Source organism: Staurois parvus, unplaced genomic scaffold (genome assembly GCF_062004578.1).
Source record: "Staurois parvus isolate SC_StPar_1 unplaced genomic scaffold, SC_StPar_1.0 ptg000102l, whole genome shotgun sequence".
Taxonomy (NCBI): domain Eukaryota; kingdom Metazoa; phylum Chordata; class Amphibia; order Anura; family Ranidae; genus Staurois; species Staurois parvus.
The window spans coordinates 606,772-626,172 of record NW_028317898.1 but is presented as its reverse complement, the minus strand read 5'-3'; the positions used below and the strand labels follow the sequence as shown (position 1 = coordinate 626,172).

The 19,401-nt window shown below is 48.4% G+C and overlaps 1 long non-coding RNA gene across 1 annotated transcript in view; it reads right to left on the bottom strand.

Annotated features, from left to right (window-relative positions):
• Positions 1-10,815: 10,815 nt before the first annotated feature.
• The window catches only part of LOC149467722 (uncharacterized), a 35,286-nt gene continuing 26,700 nt past the window's right edge, over positions 10,816-19,401 (bottom strand). The window contains exon 3 of the long non-coding RNA XR_016311842.1: positions 10,816-11,013. This is a non-coding gene — a long non-coding RNA (uncharacterized LOC149467722). The remainder of the gene's footprint in view (positions 11,014-19,401) is intronic.

Below are 19,401 nucleotides of genomic sequence, written 5' to 3'. Positions count from 1 at the left end.
AGGGGGCACTCCGATGCGATCAGTGCATGTAAGGGGGCACTCCGATGGCATCAGTGCATGTAAGGGGGCACTCCGATGGGATCAGTGCATGTAAGGGGGCACTCCGATGGGATCAGTGCATGTAAGGGGGCACTCCGATGGGAACAGTCCATGTAAAGTGGGCACTCCGATGGGATCAGTCCATTTAAGGGGGCACTCCGATGGGATCAGTGCATGTAAAGGGGCACTCCGATGGGATCAGTGCATGTAAGGGGGCACTCCGATGGGATCAGTCAATGTAATGGGGCACTCCGATGGGATCAGTGCATGTAAGGGGGCACTCCGATGGGATCAGTCCATGTAAAGGGGCACTCCGATGGGAACAGTCCATGTAAGGGGGGCACTCCGATGGGATCAGTGCATGTAAGGGGGCACTCCGATGGGAACAGTCCATATAAGGGGGCACTCCGATGGGAACAGTCCATGTAAAGAGGCACTCCGATGGGATCAGTCCATGTAAAGGGCACACTCCGATGGGATCAGTGCATGTAAAGGGGCACTCCGATGGGATCAGTGCATGTAAGGGGACACTCCGATCGGATCAGTCCATGTAAGGGGGCACTCCGTTGGGAACAGTCCATGTAAAGGGGGCACTCCGATGTGAACAGTCCATGTAAAGGGGCACTCCGATGGGATCAGTGCATGTAAGGGGGCACTCCGATGGGAACAGTCCATGTAAAGGGGCACTCCGATGGGATCAGTGCATATAAAGGTGCACTCTGATGGGATCAGTGCATTTATGGGGGCACTCCGATGGGAACAGTCCATGTAAGAGGGCACTCCGATGGGAACAGTCCATGTAATGGGGCACTCCGATGGGATCAGTCCATGTAAAGGGGCACTCCGATGGGATCAGTGCATTTATGGGGGCACTCCGATGGGAACAGTCCATGTAAGGGGGAACTCCAATGGGAACAGTCCATGTAAGGGGGCACTCCGATGAGAACAGTCCATGCAGAGGAGCAAACGGATGGGAACAATGCATGTAAGGGGGCACTCCGATGGGAACAGTCCATGTAAGGGGGCACTCCGATGGGAACAGTCCATGTAAGGGGGCATTCCGATGGGAACAGTCCATGTAAAGGGGCACTCCGCTGGGATCAGTCCATGTAAGGGGACACTCTGATGGGAACAGTCCATGTAAAAGGGCACTCCGATGGTATCAGTGCATTTAAGGGGGCACTCCGATGGGATCAGTGCATGTAAGGGGGCACTCAGATGAGAACAGTCCATGTAAGGAGGCACTCCGATGAGAACAGTCCATGTAAGGGGGCACTCCGATGAGAACAGTCCATGTAAGGGGGCACTCCGATGGGAACATTCCATGTAAAGTGGGCACTCCGATCGGATCAGTGCATGTAAGGGGGCACTCCAATGGGATCAGTCCATGTAAAGGCGCACTCCGATGGGATCAGTCCATGTAAAAGGGCACTCCGATCGGATCAGTCCATGTAAAGGGGCACTCCGATGGGATCAGTGCATGTAAAGGGGCACTCCGATAGGATTAGTGCATGTAAAGGGGGCACTCCGATGGGAACAGTCCATGTAAAAGGGGCACTCCGATGGAACAGTTCATGTAAGGGGGCACTCCGATGAGAACAGTCCATGCAGAGGAGCAAACCGATGGGAACAATGCATGTAAGGGGGCACTCCGATGGGATCAGTGCATGTAAAGGGGCATTCCGATGGGATCAGTCCATGTAAAGGGGCACTCCGATGGGATCAGTCCATGTAAAAGGGCACTCCGATGGTATCAGTGCATTTAAGGGGGCACTCCGATGGGAACAGATCATGTAAAGGGGGCACTCCGATGAGAACAATTCATGTAAGGGGGCACTTCGATGAGAACAGTCCATGCAGAGGAGCAAACCGATGGGAACAATGTATGTAAGGGGGACTCCGATGGGAACAGTCCATGTAAGGGGGCACTCCGATGGGATCAGTCCATGTAAGGGGACACTGTGATGGGATCAGTGCATGTAAAGGGGCACTCCGATGGGATCAGTGCATGTAAGGGGGCACTCCAATGGGATCAGTACATGTAATGGGGCACTCCGATTGGAACAGTCCATGTAAAGGGGGCACTCCGATGGGATCAGTGCATGTAAGGGGGCACTCCGATGGGAACAGTCCATGTAAAGGGGCACTCCGATGGGATCAGTGCATGTAAGGAGGCACTCCAATGGGAACAGTCCATGTAAGGGGGTCCACTCCGATGTTATCAGTCCATGTAAAGGGGCACTCCGATTGGAACAGTCCATGTAAGGGGGGGCACTCCTATGGGATCAGTGCATGTAAGGGGGCACACCGATGGGAACAGTCCATGTAAGGGGGCACTTCGATGGGAACAGTCCATGTAAAATGGGCACTCCGATGGGATCAGTGCATGTAAGGGGGCACTCTGATGGAAACAGTCTATGTAAAGGGGCAATCCGATTGGATCAGTCCATGTAAGGGGACACTGATGGGATCAGTGCATGTAAAGGGGCACTCCGATGGCATCAGTGCATGTAAAGGGGGCAATTCGATGGGAACAGTCCATGTAAAGGGGGCACTCCGATGGGATCAGTGCATGTAAGGGGGCACTCCGATGGGAATAGTCCATGTAAGGGGGGCACTCCGATGGGATCAGTCCATGTAAGGGGGGGACTCCGATGGGAGCATTCCATGTAAGGGGGGCACTCCGATGGGAGAAGTCCATGTAAAGGGGCACTCCGATGGGAGCAGTTCATGTAAAGGGGCACTCCGATAGGATCAGTCCATGTGAGGGGACACTCCGATGGGATCAGTGCATGTAAAGGGGCACTCCGATGGGATCAGTGCATGTAAGGGGGCACTCCCATGGGATCAGTGCATGTAAAGGGGCACTCCGATGTGAACAGTCCATGTAAAGGGGCACTCCTATGGGAACAGTCCATGTAAAGGGGCACTCCGATGGGAACAGTCCATGTAAAGAGGCACTCTGATGGGATCAGTGCATGTAAGGGGACACTCTGATGGGAACAGTCCATGTAATGGGGCACTCCGATGGGATCAGTGCATTTAAGGGGCACTCCGATGGGATCAGTGCATTTAAGGGGGCACTCCGATGGGATCAGTGCATTTAAGGGGGCACTCCGATGGGATCAGTCCATGTAAAGGGGGCACTGTGATGGGAACAGTCCATGTAAGGGGGCACTCCGATGGGAACAGTCCATGTAAGGGGGCACTCCGATGAGAACAGTCCATGCAGAGGAGCAAACCAATGGGAACAATGCATGTAAGGGGGCACTCCGATGGGATGAGTCCATGTAAAAAGGCACTCCAATCGGAACAGTCCATGTAAGGGGTAGAGGCGGCTTCATGTCGGTCAATCAGATAACAAATGGCTGAGGGTCCGGCAGTCTGTGTTCTTTATCAGAAGGGTCACCTCTATGCTGCAGATTCAAAGCAGGGAGCCGGCCTCTGCAGATTGCCAGTGACCTCTGACCCCCAGGTCCCATTAAGGGAACCTGCCTACAATACAGCCGCCATTACTAGGTGGTCTAGGATGTAATAGAAAGGTCAAATTGTGGAGGATTGTATGAGCACAGCACACATTGTCAGATCAGATTGGTGGAGATCGCTCTTCAATCATGTCTGACTTTCGCCCCACACCATGATGGTCACATGATTGCTTGGGTGGGCGCTAACGATGGCGGATCCTCATACAACTCACTATTTATGTCTTACAGAGCCCCTCCCCCATGCTGGCAATCTGATTGGACGTGAAGTACCGTCAGCCTCATAGTGGAAGAGCCGTGAGCCGCCAACATGGACGCCAAATGCGTAAAGGTGGTGGAACGATGTCGGCAAGTGAAGGGCGAGGGGACGGACATGAAGTATCAGATGATGGGTGCAGTGAGCAGCAGGCGCTGTCAGTACTTCATCCAGAAGACAGGTGGGTGGGTGAGGATGGGAGCAAAGGGGTCCTCACTGGGGGAAGGAATGGTGTGTCACCCATATACAGAGAGGGCTCCCCATACCCATGTATGAGCTGGAAGTGGGAGGAGATCAGTGCTGGTAGTATCCATCACAGACAACACTGACCCATCCTCCCATCCACCACATACTGACCCATCCCTGCAATCCCCACATACTGACCCATCCCTGCAATCCCCACATACTGATCCATCCCTGCAATCCCCACATACTGACCCATCCCTGCAATCCCCACATACTGATCCATCCCTGCAATCCCCACATACTGACCCATCCCTGCAATCCCCACATACTGATCCATCCCTGCAATCCCCACATACTGACCCATCCCTGCAATTCCCACATACTGACCCATCCCTGCAATCCCTATATACTTACCCATCCCTGCAATCCCTACATACTGACCCATCCCTGCAATCCCCACATACTGACCCATCCTCCCATCCACCACATACTGACCCATCCCTGCAATCCCCACATACTGACCCATCCCTGCAATCCCCACATACTGACCCATCCCTGCAATCCCCACATACTGACCCATCCTCCCATCCACCACATACTGACCCATCCCTGCAATCCCCACATACTGACCCATCCTCCCATCCACCACATACTGACCCATCCCTGCGATCCCCACATACTGACCCATCCCTGCGATCCCCACATACTGACCCTTCCCTGCGATCCCCACATACTGACCCTTCCCTGCAACCCCCACATACTGACCCATCCCTGCAACCCCCACATACTGACCCATCCCTGCGATCCCCACATACTGACCCATCCCTGCGATCCCCACATACTGACCCATCCCTGCGATCCCTACATACTGACCCATCCCTGCGATCCCCACATACTGACCCATCCTCCCATCCACCACATACTGACCCATCCCTGCGATCCCCACATACTGACCCTTCCCTGCGATCCCCACATTCTGACCCATCCCTGCGATCCCCACATACTGACCCGTCCCTGCGATCCCCACATACTGACCCGTCCCTGCGATCCCCACATACTGACCCGTCCCTGCGATCCCCACATACTGACCCGTCCCCGCGATCCCCACATACTGACCCATCCCCGCAATCCCCACATACTGACCCATCCCTGCGATCCCCACATACTGACCCATCCCTGCGATCCCCACATACTGACCCATCCCTGCAATCCCCACATAGCGACCCATCCCTGCAATCCCCACATACTGACCCATCCCTGCGATCCCCACATACTGACCCTTCCCTGCGATCCCCACATACTGACCCATCCCTGCAACCCCCACATACTGACCCATTCCTGCAACCCCCACATACTGACCCTTCCCTGCAATCCCCACATACTGACCCATCCCTGCAATCTCTACATACTGACCCATCCCTGCGATCCCCACATACTGATCCATCCTCCCATCCACCACACACTGTCCCATCCCTGCGATCCCCACATACTGACCCATCCCTGCAATCCCCACATACTGACCCTTCCCTGCGATCCCCACATTCTGACCCATCCCTGCAATCCCCACATACTGACCCATCCCTGCAATCCCCACATACTGACCCATCCCTGCAATCCCCACATACTGACCCATCCCTGCGATCCCCACATACTGACCCTTCCGTGCAATCCCCACATACTGACCCGTCCCTGCGATCCCCACATACTGACCCGTCCCCGCGATCCCCACATACTGACCCATCCCCGCAATCCCCACATACTGACCCATCCCTGCGATCCCCACATACTGACCCATCCCTGCGATCCCCACATACTGACCCATCCCTGCAATCCCCACATAGCGACCCATCCCTGCAATCCCCACATACTGACCCATCCCTGCGATCCCCACATACTGACCCTTCCCTGCGATCCCCACATACTGACCCATCCCTGCAACCCCCACATACTGACCCATTCCTGCAACCCCCACATACTGACCCTTCCCTGCAATCCCCACATACTGACCCATCCCTGCAATCTCTACATACTGACCCATCCCTGCGATCCCCACATACTGACCCATCCTCCCATCCACCACACACTGTCCCATCCCTGCGATCCCCACATACTGACCCATCCCTGCAATCCCCACATACTGACCCTTCCCTGCGATCCCCACATTCTGACCCATCCCTGCAATCCCCACATACTGACCCATCCCTGCAATCCCCACATACTGACCCATCCCTGCAATCCCCACATACTGACCCATCCCTGCGATCCCCACATACTGACCCTTCCGTGCAATCCCCACATACTGACCCGTCCCTGCGATCCCCACATACTGACCCGTCCCCGCGATCCCCACATACTGACCCGTCCCCGCGATCCCCACATACTGACCCGTCCCCGCGATCCCCACATACTGACCCGTCCCCGCGATCCCCACATACTGACCCATCCCTGCGATCCCCACATACTGACCCATCCCTGCGATCCCCACATACTGACCCATCCCTGCGATCCCCACATACTGACCCATCCCTGAAATCCCCACATACTGACCCATCCCTGCGATCCCCACATACTGACCCATCCCTGCGATCCCCACATACTGACCCTTCCCTGCGATCCCCACATACTGACCCATCCCTGCAACCCCCACATACTGACCCATTCCTGCAACCCCCACATACTGACCCTTCCCTGCAATCCCCACATACTGACCCATCCCTGCAATCCCCACATACTGACCCATCCCTGCAATCCCTACATACTGACCCATCCCTGCGATCCCCACATACTGACCCATCCTCCCATCCACCACACACTGACCCATCCCTGCGATCCCCACATACTGACCCATCCCTGCAATCCCCACATACTGACCCATCCCTGCAATCCCCACATACTGACCCATCCCTGCAATCCCTACATACTGACCCATCCCTGCGATCCCCACATACTGACCCATCCTCCCATCCACCACACACTGTCCCATCCCTGCGATCCCCACATACTGACCCATCTCTGCAATCCCCACATACTGACCCTTCCCTGCGATCCCCACATTCTGACCCATCCCTGCAATCCCCACATACTGACCCATCCCTGCGATCCCCACATACTGACCCTTCCGTGCAATCCCCACATACTGACCCGTCCCCGCGATCCCCACATACTGACCCATCCCCGCGATCCCCACATACTGACCCTTCCCTGCGATCCCCACATACTGACCCATCCCTGCAATCCCCACATACTGACCCATCCCTGCAATCCCCACATACTGACCCATCCCTGCAGTCCCCACATACTGACCCATCCCTGCAGTCCCCACATACTGACCCATCCCTGCAGTCCCCACATACTGACCCATCCCTGCAGTCCCCACATACTGATCCATCCTCCCATCCACCACACACTGACCCATCCCTGCGATCCCCACATACTGACCCTTCCCTGCAATCCCCACATACTGACCCATCCCTGCAATCCCCACATACTGACCCATCCCTGCAATCCCTACATACTGACCCATCCCTGCGATCCCCACATACTGACCCATCCTCCCATCCACCACACACTGACCCATCCCTGCGATCCCCACATACTGACCCATCCCTGCAATCCCCACATACTGACACTTCCCTGCGATCCCCACATTCTGACCCATCCCTGCAATCCCCACATACTGACCCATCCCTGCGATCCCCACATACTGACCCTTCCGTGTAATCCCCACATACTGACCCGTCCCCGCGATCCCCACATACTGACCCATCCCCGCGATCCCCACATACTGACCCATCCCTGCGATCCCCACATACTGACCCATCCCTGCGATCCCCACATACTGACCCATCCCTGCAATCCCCACATACTGACCCATCCCTGCAATCCCCACATACTGACCCATCCCTGCAGTCCCCACATACTGACCCATCCCTGCAGTCCCCACATACTGACCCAACCCTGCAGTCCCCACATACTGACCCATCCCTGCAGTCCCAGCATCGACCCTTCGCATAGTAGTGTATTTTACTTTTTTGCTGCCCTAGGCAAGACTAAAATCGACCACCCCCATCTACATTTATCTCTCCTTTTGCTGTTTAAGATCCACCTCTTCAGTACAGGAGCATGATGGAGGGCAGTGTGACATGGCAGGGGGAGGTCGTGAGACAGGAGGGGGTCAGCGTGATGGGGGCAGCAGGACAGGAAGGAGGCAGCAGGAGAGGAGGGGGGCAGCAGGAAGGGGGAGATCAGGACAGGAGTAGGCCATCGAGACAGGTAGGAGGGTAGCAGGACAAGAGGGAGGCATCATGACAGGGGGAAGGCGTCATCTGTTTTCACAAGTTGCCTTGTGTTGATGTAGGTGCTACTGCCATTGATGAAAACTGGTGACTCTTCCTTACCTCCTCCTAGAAACAACAGGAGGAGTTCTTCACTGCCAAATAATAGGATAATGTAGCATTCAACAGTGGGAACAGATCAGCATTGGCAAAACTGTAAAAGGGACCTAACTCCACTATGGAAGCTATTATTATATTAAAAAAAATAAATTTTGAGTTACACTACCAGTGACACCAGTTTTGTACCTAAATTCTCAACTCTGCTTACCCACCAGAGCCATTATCAGGAGGTTCCCTGTTCACCTGTGGAATATTCCATTTATACTTTATGTACCGTTGAATGCAGCAGAAGTGGTGAGACTTAGTGGAGGGGGGAAAACTGGGATCTGTAAAGAGGAGATTTTGCCCTTGCTGTCAATAAAAAATGTAATAAACCAGCAAGTTGGTTAAATTGACCTTTTATCATCATCAACATTACCATTATCAATGTTTCTGTGATGGCCAGCTCTGCAACAATTATTCTTTCTTTTCTTTTATCTTCAGCTATTCAGTGCTATAGAAAAATATTTGTCATCTTTGGTTTCACCTGTAAGTGCTGAAGCTGTAATCACTACATGGAAATACCAGCATCATTTCCTTCTGCCTTTGTAAAGTTCCTCTTTTTGGGTCTATAAAAGAAGATGGCTCCATGTGGCTATCAGTACTCAGCAGCTCTGAATACAGGAGAAGACAAGAGCCCTAAAGGTCAAAGATACCCCAACATCATGTGCTCCACGAAGACCATGCTGTGTATGGCACTCCTTGCAGTTGCAGTAGTCACCGTATCTGCTGGTAAGTGGCGACAGAAGAACACACAGTAAGCAGATAGATAATATGCAGGTGGAAGGATGTATGGTTACATGAACTGATTTATGGAACAAGCGGGTCAGTAAAGATTTTTCCTACATAAACTAGTGAGTTTTTTACTTCAGCCTCTAATATACACAAGGAAACTAAGCAAGGACAATGGGAGGAATCTGTGAGAAAATCTCCCAATTTGTATCACTTTTTATAAAATGACTTAAATGTTTGGCACGGTTTAAGGAGAAAGAAGAGTAGAAGACAATACAGTGTTATAACTATTTATTGGGCAATATTTTCCCTGTTTGTTTCTGCATCCCATCTTTTATTAATAGATTTTTTGCAACACTGAATGTATTTAATCATGCAGCCATAAAATGACGATTTTCATATGACTGACTGGTAAAGACTACTCAGGACCTCTTCTGAAGATTTTTATATACAGATCCTTCACCATTTTTTTTTAAAAGGCAATCTTGCCATTAGTAAAATATTCCCTCTAAATTCTCAATTTGGACCAATTGGCAAAGCCATTATCCACTAGCTAAATTGATGTGTCATGTTATGTAGCAGATTCCTCATTTGAAAGAACAAACAAATATCTTGGGAATCTGGATGTAAGAAAGTGATACCTTTTATAGGCTTGCTGTTCTAGACTAAGGCACAAAAGCAACCAACCAACCCAAAAGCTGAATTGGTGGGGATTTCTTCATTTTGGTGGAGATATTGCTTTATGAAATATCAAATGGTATGTATATGAAATGCAGTTTGCTGTCACCTTACATTTTGTTTTAATAACATAGAATTTCACGTGATGGTTAATTCTCTACACTTGTTATTATTTGCAGACACTGATAAATTTAGCACCTGCTGCACCAAGGTCTCCTCAGCTAAATCCAAAGTTCCTATAGTGGACTTCCTCCTACAGCAGCTCCTCCTTGTGTTGAAGCTGTGATGTAAGTATTAAGATTAGAATTTATTTACTATTTGTTACAGGTACTTGTATAGGGTCCTCAATTTACGCAGCGCTTTACATTTATATTGTACATTCACATCAGTCCCTGCCCTGAAAGAACATGCAAACTCTATGCAGATAGTGTCATGGTTGGGATTCAAACCAACGACCCTAGTGCTGCCAGGCAGGAGTGCTAATTACTTAGCCACTGAGCTGGAAGAGAATGGAAGTGGGGCAAAAATACCCATTATTGGGGATAATTGCACCCCATGTGATTGTACTGGATCCTGGTGATGGGCTGCTGAGGTCCTAAGTGGTGCATTGTGGGGAGGGTAGGTGCTGTGCTTTGTGCTATATTCATACAGTATATTTGTAGAATTAACTTTTAACAAATGTTTACATTGATATGAGCAAAAACTAGCCAGTTTCTGATTATATGCATATCTGCTGTTTATATCTTAATGCTAATAAACACTTATGAAGTGTTCTCAAATACTATGTATTTCTTCCAGGTTTATCACAAAAGAAGGCAAGATTCTTTACTCCAGACCTAACTTGCCCTGGGTTATTCAGAAGGTGAAGGAGATTGGGTAAGTTAAGACGATTTAAACCTCAGATTCAAATGCTTAGATTCCAACTTAAAGTGGAACTGCACTGCATCTGAGCACCACAAACCAAAAATGCTATACAATTCATTTTTAATATTCAAAACAAACTCCTCCATCCATTCATGCCTCCATGCTTTATTTTGCTAAGAAAACATTTTGAAAAACACCTCCTGGCATTTCTGGCAGTGGTCATCTTGAGTAAGGGCAGATGTTTCACATAGCAGTTACTTCCTGGAATCCATCTGTCCTTCGCTCAGGCATTGGCTGAGCTCCTTCCCCTCCTGAAGACTCCTGGGATGCATGACATCATTTCCTTAGGCACGGAAACCAGGAAGTTAATGAAGGAATACAAAAAAAGAAAAGGTTAAAACAAGTAAATATGATATACTTTACTAATGCTAGCAGCATAAGGATTAGAAATAGTCCATGCTGATTGAGAGAGTGAAGTTTCGTTTTAAGTATTTAAAAAGCCTCTTGTATGTGCAGATGATCACAGGGAAAGCTCATTTTAGGCCCTCTGTCTTTAACTGGTCTATTTGTAGGCTAATGACTGCTTTTCCAGGGCAAGAGCTTGCCACGCAGATACAGAACTGTCTGAATAAATTATTTATGGCTAGAGGGCATCCAGAAACGTCTGAACGAATGTAGACTCTTGGTAGCCTCCTGGCCTGTCTACATCTACCTAACTTGGCTATTGCCATGAATGGCCAGATTTGTTACACACTGAGTACCTGTAGCCTAGACAAAAGTCAAGTGGTTCAATATGTATGCTAGCCAAAGTGTTGCCCTAATTCATGTCTTACACCAATGCCAAGGCTTCTGTAGTGAGAGAAAATAGAATAGAACAGGGGTGTCTAACCGCATCAGCATGTCTAGCTGCACCAGCATTATGGTTGCCCTCAAAGGGCCAGTTGTACCTGTAAGACTAGATGTCCAGAGCTCCCCACCCTCCCTTACATCAGATGTCAAGAGCCCCCCACCATCAGAAGTCAAGAGTCCCCCACTCTCCATTGCATTACAGTGCACCCCCCTTACTGCTGCTGCAGGGAATAAACTTGGGGCAGAGCTTGGAAGCAGAAAGGGTAGGGTCTGGAGAAGGACTGGAGTCTGCTGAATGCTGAGACCAGGGGAGGCAGAAACGAGGGAATGCTGCAACTGCACAGAGAGGCACAGCATACGTAGGAGATCTGTCATCCTCTCTACTGTGGACTGCTGAGATGGGAAAGGGGGTACAGAGACGATCCTGTCCATGGCTGCATGGAGAAATGCAGGATCTGGCAAAGAAGGTCTGTACTCCTCTCTGCTGCTGAATGCTGGGACAGAAAAGGGGGTGGGGGGTGGAGATGGCCTGTCCTAAGCTGCAAAGAGAGACACAGGATCTGTAGGAGGAGCTCAATCCTCTTCTTTGCTACTGACTGCTGAGACAGGAGAGGAGGGGATGGAGATGAGCCTGTCCCTGGCTGCACAGAGTGACGGAGGATCTGGCTGAGGGGTTCTGTCTCCCTTCCAGTTACTGACTGCTCAGGCAAGGTGGGGGCAAAGACTAGGGGGTGCTGCAGCTGACGGCCACATGAAATGACCTGGAGGGATGGATTCGGCACATGTGGAATAGAAGTTGGGGCTTATTTAGACTGTGTCAAACACACTGCAATTATAAATATGATTCAAACATGGCGTTTACAAACAAGTCTCCCAAGATGCATTATGTCATATTTATATTTTAACCTTTGGTTTTTTTTTGGTTTTTTTTTAGAGGTAAAGAAAAGAAGCACAACAAAATAAAGAAAATGATGACCATGACAGAAACACTGGGTATTCCCATGCTAATTAGTATGAACAAAACTAAGAAGAACCTCAATGACAAAAGCGACGTCTCTAGTTGAACTATGTGGCGTTCAATTAATAGATATTTGACTTTAATTCTAGTAATATATTTGTGTGATTTAAATGAGTGCAAAATTAATTGTATGTACGTGTAGTTAGAGTTGTGATTTATGAATGTGTATTATTTTTACAGTATCATGTACTGTAAAATAGTTTAGCTCTGAAACCACTTATAATGGTCCTCGTGTATAAAAATGTGTTTGTCACCCAGAGCAATTTGACATATTTTTCTTTCAGCGGCACTAAAATATGAAAATATATTTTTTTACCATAATTCAGACCCTTGTACTTTCATTCTTTTTTTACTTTTTCTCCTGGTTTAATGTAATTTTTCCTGAGTATTTTGCTCATCATAATTAGCAAATTAATCTGTTAATTTAATTGTGAAATGTATTTAGTTGCAGCAAGATATGAATAGTGCTATGCCTTCCTGAGCATGTCACTTATTAGGGTAATATCCCAACAACCAGACTGCTGTAGTGATGGTAAGAGGATGCCAATACTTTGTAAGCATTGCCGTCCTAGCTCATGGTATGCTGTCCTGCCCTCGGTGCCTCTAGCAGTTAGTAATGTTTCCAATGGAATTGGGAGGGGCCAAAGCATAATAATTCATTTATCACCTAGCACTTTGCACATTCCCCTCGCCATCATAGCTAAGTTAGTTCAGCATTCTTTAATCACTTCATATGACACTTTAATGAAGTTGTTTTACATCATTTTACCATTTTGTGTACCGAAACATCTTTATTTTTATTGAAACTACCTTTTTGTCTGTTTTAAGACATGAAAAATCAACTGGAGAATCAGCACACAGAAAGTTGATATTGTTACAACCAATTATGATTTTTGTTAATTTGTTATTCTCTCTATTTAACTCCACCATTGATTTTACCCAGCTTAATTACAACTCAAAACAGGTTCAAAGTATCTCTTGACAATAGCCTCTGTATGGCAGTTGTCAGAATTCCCCTTGCATTTATTGTTTAATTCCCCTTGCCTGAATAGTTTAATTGTCAATCTATTGTGATGGGCTGTTTTATAATCCTAGTAAAAATTACAAGGCAGTTGAGAAAGCCATCGCAATTTAGTAAGCAAGATATACACGTGTTGGCAGTCAACATGTATGAATCAATTTGCTGCAACGTAGATGCATTCATTTTTTTGCACTGTGGTAAAAAAAAGGTATTGTCATTTGAATGCATGCTGGGATTGTATCTGTACTGCAATGCAAATGTAATTCCTTACTCGATTTTTTGAGTTTGTTTTTGTTAATGAATGTATGTATTTTGTCATGTTTATAAAGACAATACCTTATTCACTGGTTCAAGATAAAACTGGATGATTTATTAACCTCTTGCCGACCGCGCATAGCCGAATGACGGCTTCACCGCGGCCGGCCAGTTCTGACGTCCTCCCAGAACGCGCTCTCCTGCGCGCCCCAGGGGGCGCGCACCCGGCGATCTCCGTGATCGCTGTGTCCTACGGACACAGCTGATCACGAGATGTGGTAAAAGGCCGATCATACCGGCCTTTTACCACGTGATCAGCGGTGTCCAATGACACGCTGATCACATGGAAATGCAAGTGCCGGTTCTCGGCTGCACTTTCCTCACGCTGTCAGATCGTGAGGAAAGTACTGCCGAGAACCGGCAGTTGTCAGAGCGGGGATCGGCACCGATCATCAGGGCACTGATGATCAGTGCCCTGATGATCGGTGCCCAGCAGTGACACCCGCAACTTCCGCCCAGCAGTGCGCCCACTAGCTCCGCCCACCCGTGCCCAGCAGTGCACCCACCTGTGCCCAGCAGTGCCCCCACCTGTGCCCAGCAGTGCACCCACCTGTGCCACTCTGCAGTGCCACCTACCTGTGCCCAGAAGTGCCACCTACATGTGCCCAGCAGTGCCACCCACCTGTGCCCACCCACCTGTGTCCACCAGTGCCACCCACCTGTGCCCACCAGTGCCACCCACCTGTGCCCACCCACCAGTGCTGCCCACCAGTGCCACCCACCAGTGCAGCCCAGCAGTGCTGCCAGTCAGTGCCACCAGTCAGTGCCCAGGGGTTTTGCCAGTCAGTGCCGCTAGTCAGTGCCCAGCAGTGATGCCAGTCAGTGCCGTCTATCAGTACCCATAATCAGTGTCACCTATCAGTGCCGCCTATCAATGCTGCATATCAGTGCCGCCTATCCGTGACCCCTAATTAGTGCTGTCTATCAGTGCCGCCTATCCGTGCCACCTCATTAGTACTGCCTATCAGTGCCCTTTAGTGCTGCCTATCAGTGCCCATCAGTGCTGCCTATCAGTGCCCATCAGTGCTGCCTCATCAACGCACATCAGTGAAGGAGAAAAAATACCTGTTTGAAAAATTTTATAAAAGAAACAAACTTTTTTTTTTTTTCAAATTTTTTGCACTTTTTTTATTTATAGCACAAAAAGTAAAGCGCCCAGTGGCGATTAAATACCACCAAAAGAAAGCTCTATTTGTGAGAAAAAAAATTATCAAAATTTCATATGGGTACAATGTTGCATGACCGCGCAATTGTCAATCAAAGTGCGGCAGCGCTGAAAGCTGAAAATTGGCCTGGTAAGGAAGGGGGTATAAGTGCCCGGTAGGCAAGTGGTTAATACTTTAATTAATACTTCAGTACTTTAATGGAAAGTACAGAGAAAAAAATGATGTTTTGTTATTTCAGTATTTCATTCTATAAGATGAATTGTTATATGCAGTGATGTAGTTTGGTTTTGTGTTGCCCTAGGCAAGACTAAAATTGGGCGTCCCCTCCTTCCCCAGAAAGACTAAAATCGGGCAACCCCCACCATCTGAATTTGTCCCACTCCAGCCATGGTATACCATTTGGTGCCAAATTATGGTACCTAAAAATCTCCATAGGCAAAATTTAAAAGCCTTTACAAGTTACCTGTTTAGAGTAACACAGGAGGTCTGGTGCTAGAACTCTCACTTTGACTTTCATGGCAGTACCTCACATGTGTGGTGCGAACTCCATTTACATATGCGTGAGGGACCTATGTGCCTGTGAGCATGGGGGAACGGGGGTGCTTTCATTTTTTTTTTAATTTTATTTTTTCTTTATTTACATTTTTTTTGTACACTGTACCTTTTTAACTTTTTTTTGATCAACTTTATTTCTATTACAAGGGATGAACAACATCCCTTGTGATAGCATACGCCATGACAGTTCCTGTTTATGGAGAGATCTAGGGTCTATTAGACCCCAAATCTCTCCTCTGGCCTCCCAATGCATGCGATCAGACACAGATCAGTCTGATCATTTGCATTGGGACTGCATGGTAGAGCCTGGTAAAGGCGTCGGTGGCAGGAGGGGGAGGGACACCCTTCCGCCGCCTGTAAAAGTAATCCAGAGGCTTGTTAGCCCCCAGACTACTTTTATCTTGTGCAAAATGAGAGTGAGGAGAAGAGAGAGAGAGGGAGGGAGGAAGCGACAGGGAGAGAGAGGGGGGAAGAAAGGGGGAGACAGGGAGAGAGAGTGAGGGAGAGAAGAGAGGGGGGGGGAGAACATAGAGGGGGGGGAGAACAGAGAGGGGGGAGAAGAGAGAGGGGAGGAGAGAGAGAGGGGGAGACTCTCTTTGACAAGTAAAGGGGCCCTTATCTGGGGTCCGTGGTGTCTGCGGCTGCACTGATACCTGCCTTGCAGCGATGGTCTCCTCTTCTGCACCCCCTCTGCACTGTCAGCTGACCTCTAGGCTCCGCCCTCCGGCCCTATGCAGTGAATGGAATAGACAGCCGGCTGGCTGCAGAGAGGCCGGGTAAGCGGAGCATAGCTGCAATGGTCAGTCCGGCTCTGGGCTTCTTGCCGGATCTTAATGATGGCAGTGGGTACAACAGGGAATCAGAGCTCCGGGAAGGCATAGAGAGGGTAAGACAGCTGGCTTGCCATTAACTCAAGATGGCATAAGCCAAGCCCACCTTCCCCTGCTCAAAACTTGCTGAGCCAACCCCTGTCTAAACCCTACCTTCCACCTGAGCCTGCCTCCCGCCCGAACCCTGCCAAGCTCTCCTAACCTGCCAAGCCCTGGTCCTTTGTCCCTTCTGCTTGGGGGCAGGGCCTCCCCCCTGAAAACTGCTGCCCTAGGCAAACGCCTTGTTTGCCTTGCAGCAGATACGCCCCTGGTTATCTGCAGTAAAACAACACAAGCTTTTGAGGTTTCTGTCCTAACATCCTGCTAGACTAACCTTTTTATTCAATAAACCAACGCAAGAAGCAAAGAAATAAATACAATTGCCAACTGATAACCGATCAGAATCTAGCTTATGTTGGCCCTACGTTAGTCATTTTAATGAGTTGAGTTGTTATAGGTTGCTGTGTTTTGTAATTTATTTCTTGAACTCTTTATTTCTTTTTTTAGACTGCTGGCCTTTATTATAAAACTTTTTAAAGAAATCTTAAGGCTTGCTTTACTCATACAATAAAATACAGAGGGAAGTAATATTCCAGATGTGGTTTTCTGGGCTGGTTGCTACATTCAGAGAGGATCTGTTTTTGCATTCTGAAGCAGAAACACTTACTACTTAGTCACTGGTTATCAGACTTACACACCTGTATAATGACACAGTACAGCTAGCTGCTCTGAGTGTTCTAATATACAGGTCTTAAAACCTCAAAAGATCTTTAATCACTCTCTGCTTTATTTAGGTACAGTAGCTGGTATAAGCAAAATCCCCCTCCACTAAAGCTAGCAATACACATTTAGATTTTTCTCATTCATTCCATAGATTGAATGAGAGAAAAGCAATCGATTTCTACTTCCACACTACATGCCAAGCATAGTATTCAGACAGCCACAGCAACCACGGCTGTCTGAATACCTGAATAGGGCATGCATCTGATAGGATGCAGTCACTCTTTGACGGAATATTTTCCACCTAACTCAGTTGATTTGATCAACCTGGGTGGTGTTGTCAGGGCCATTCACAGCCTAAATTTAGACTGATTCAGCCCGTCCATGTATGCCTACCTTAATAATAATAGTCAGCATTTACAGCACTCTTCAGTCTGCACCAAATCAGCACCTCTTTGTTTCCCATTAGAATCAATAGTCCCTGGGTTTTCAAAAGAAGCCCCTCAGGTGCTAGTAATGCTAGTAATGGCTGCAATAGTAATAAAGTCCAATCATGGGCACTAAGACACTCTATGCAGGCTTTTTACTAACAGTTTCTGGAAATTGGAACTTAAACGGTGGCTATAAAATTAAAAATTAATAATCATCTTTTCTTCTCCTTAAAATGATTCTAGAGGCTGAAGGTCTTTTTTTAACCTAATGCCTTTACTGCATAAAGGTAAAAAAAACCTTCCGAGTGCAGCTCCCCCCCAACATGCTTACCTAAGTCCAATCTCGATCCAGCACTGAGGCTCTCTCCCTCAGAGACAGTAGCAGGAGCCATTGGCAACTGTCAATCGCAGCCAGTGCGGAGAGAGCAGGGGGCAGAGCCGAGCAACACTCTACTCTGTGTGTCAATGGACACACAGATGTGTCTTAGGAGTGAGCCTGCATGAGTGCCCCCATAGCATTCGGCTTGCTATGGGGGGCACTTGGCAGAGGGGACCCCAGAAAAGTAGGATTGGGGCTACTCTGTGCAAAATGATTGCACAGAGCAGGTAAGTTGGTGACATGTTTTTATTAAAAAAATATAGGTTTCCAGACACTTTTAAGTGATCACTTTAATTGTTGGCTGGACCTGGGTATACAGTGGGGAATGCAATTATTTGATCCCCTGCAGATTTTGTAAGTTTTCCCACTTACAAAGAAATGAAGGGTCTATCATTTTTTATCATAGGTATATTTTAAATGATAGAGACAGAATATCAACCAAAAATCCAGAAAAAAAAATATGCTTTAAATTGAGTTGCAGTTCAGTGAGTAAAATAAGTGTTTGATTCCCTACCAACCAACAATAATTCTGGCTCCTACAGACTGGCTATGTGCTCATGTGGGCCACAGATTAGTCCTGTCAATTTAAGAAGGTGCTCCTAAAGACACCTGTGCACAGAATCTCTTTCTTCCATTCAAACCTCACCATCATTATGGGCAAATGACCAAAGAGCTGTCAAAGGACATCAGGGACAAGATTGTAGACCTGCACATGGCTGAAATTGGCTATAAGACCATCAGCAAGAAGCTTGGTGAGAAGAGACAACTGTTGGAGTGATTATTCGCAAATGGAAGAAATACAAAATAACCATCAATTGCCCTCGGTCTAGAGATCCAAGCAAGATTTCGCCTCATGGGGTAAGGATGATGAGACAAATGAGGGATCAACCCAGAATTACTTGGGAGTAGTTTGTGAATGAGCTCAAGGCAGTTGGGACCACAGTCACCAAATAAACCATTGGTAACACAATATGCCTCCATGGATTGAAATCCTGCAGCGCCCGCAAGGTCCCCCTCCTCAAGAAGGCACATGTAAATGTGAAAGTCTGACGTTTGCCAGTAAACATCTAAATGATTCAGAGAAGGAGTGGGAGAAAGTTTTGTGGTCAGATGGGCACCTGAAAAAGTGTACTTACACGAAACGCGTCAGAAAGGTGCCCCCACACAGTGACCTTAGCCCGCACGGTCCTTATGAACGACCGGTGGCCATCTTGATATTTTATGTAAGTTGTTTACCTGTTTTTATATTACATCCTTTAATAAAAATACTACACTATCGGATACCTCTCTTCTGGGCTTGTTTGTCCTGCGAGCCCCCCCTAAGGTGATTCCTGACATATGAGAGCGGCTTAACATTCCTCTGGTGGCTGATGACGGAATACCTGATGATGAGCTTTCTACCTTTGGA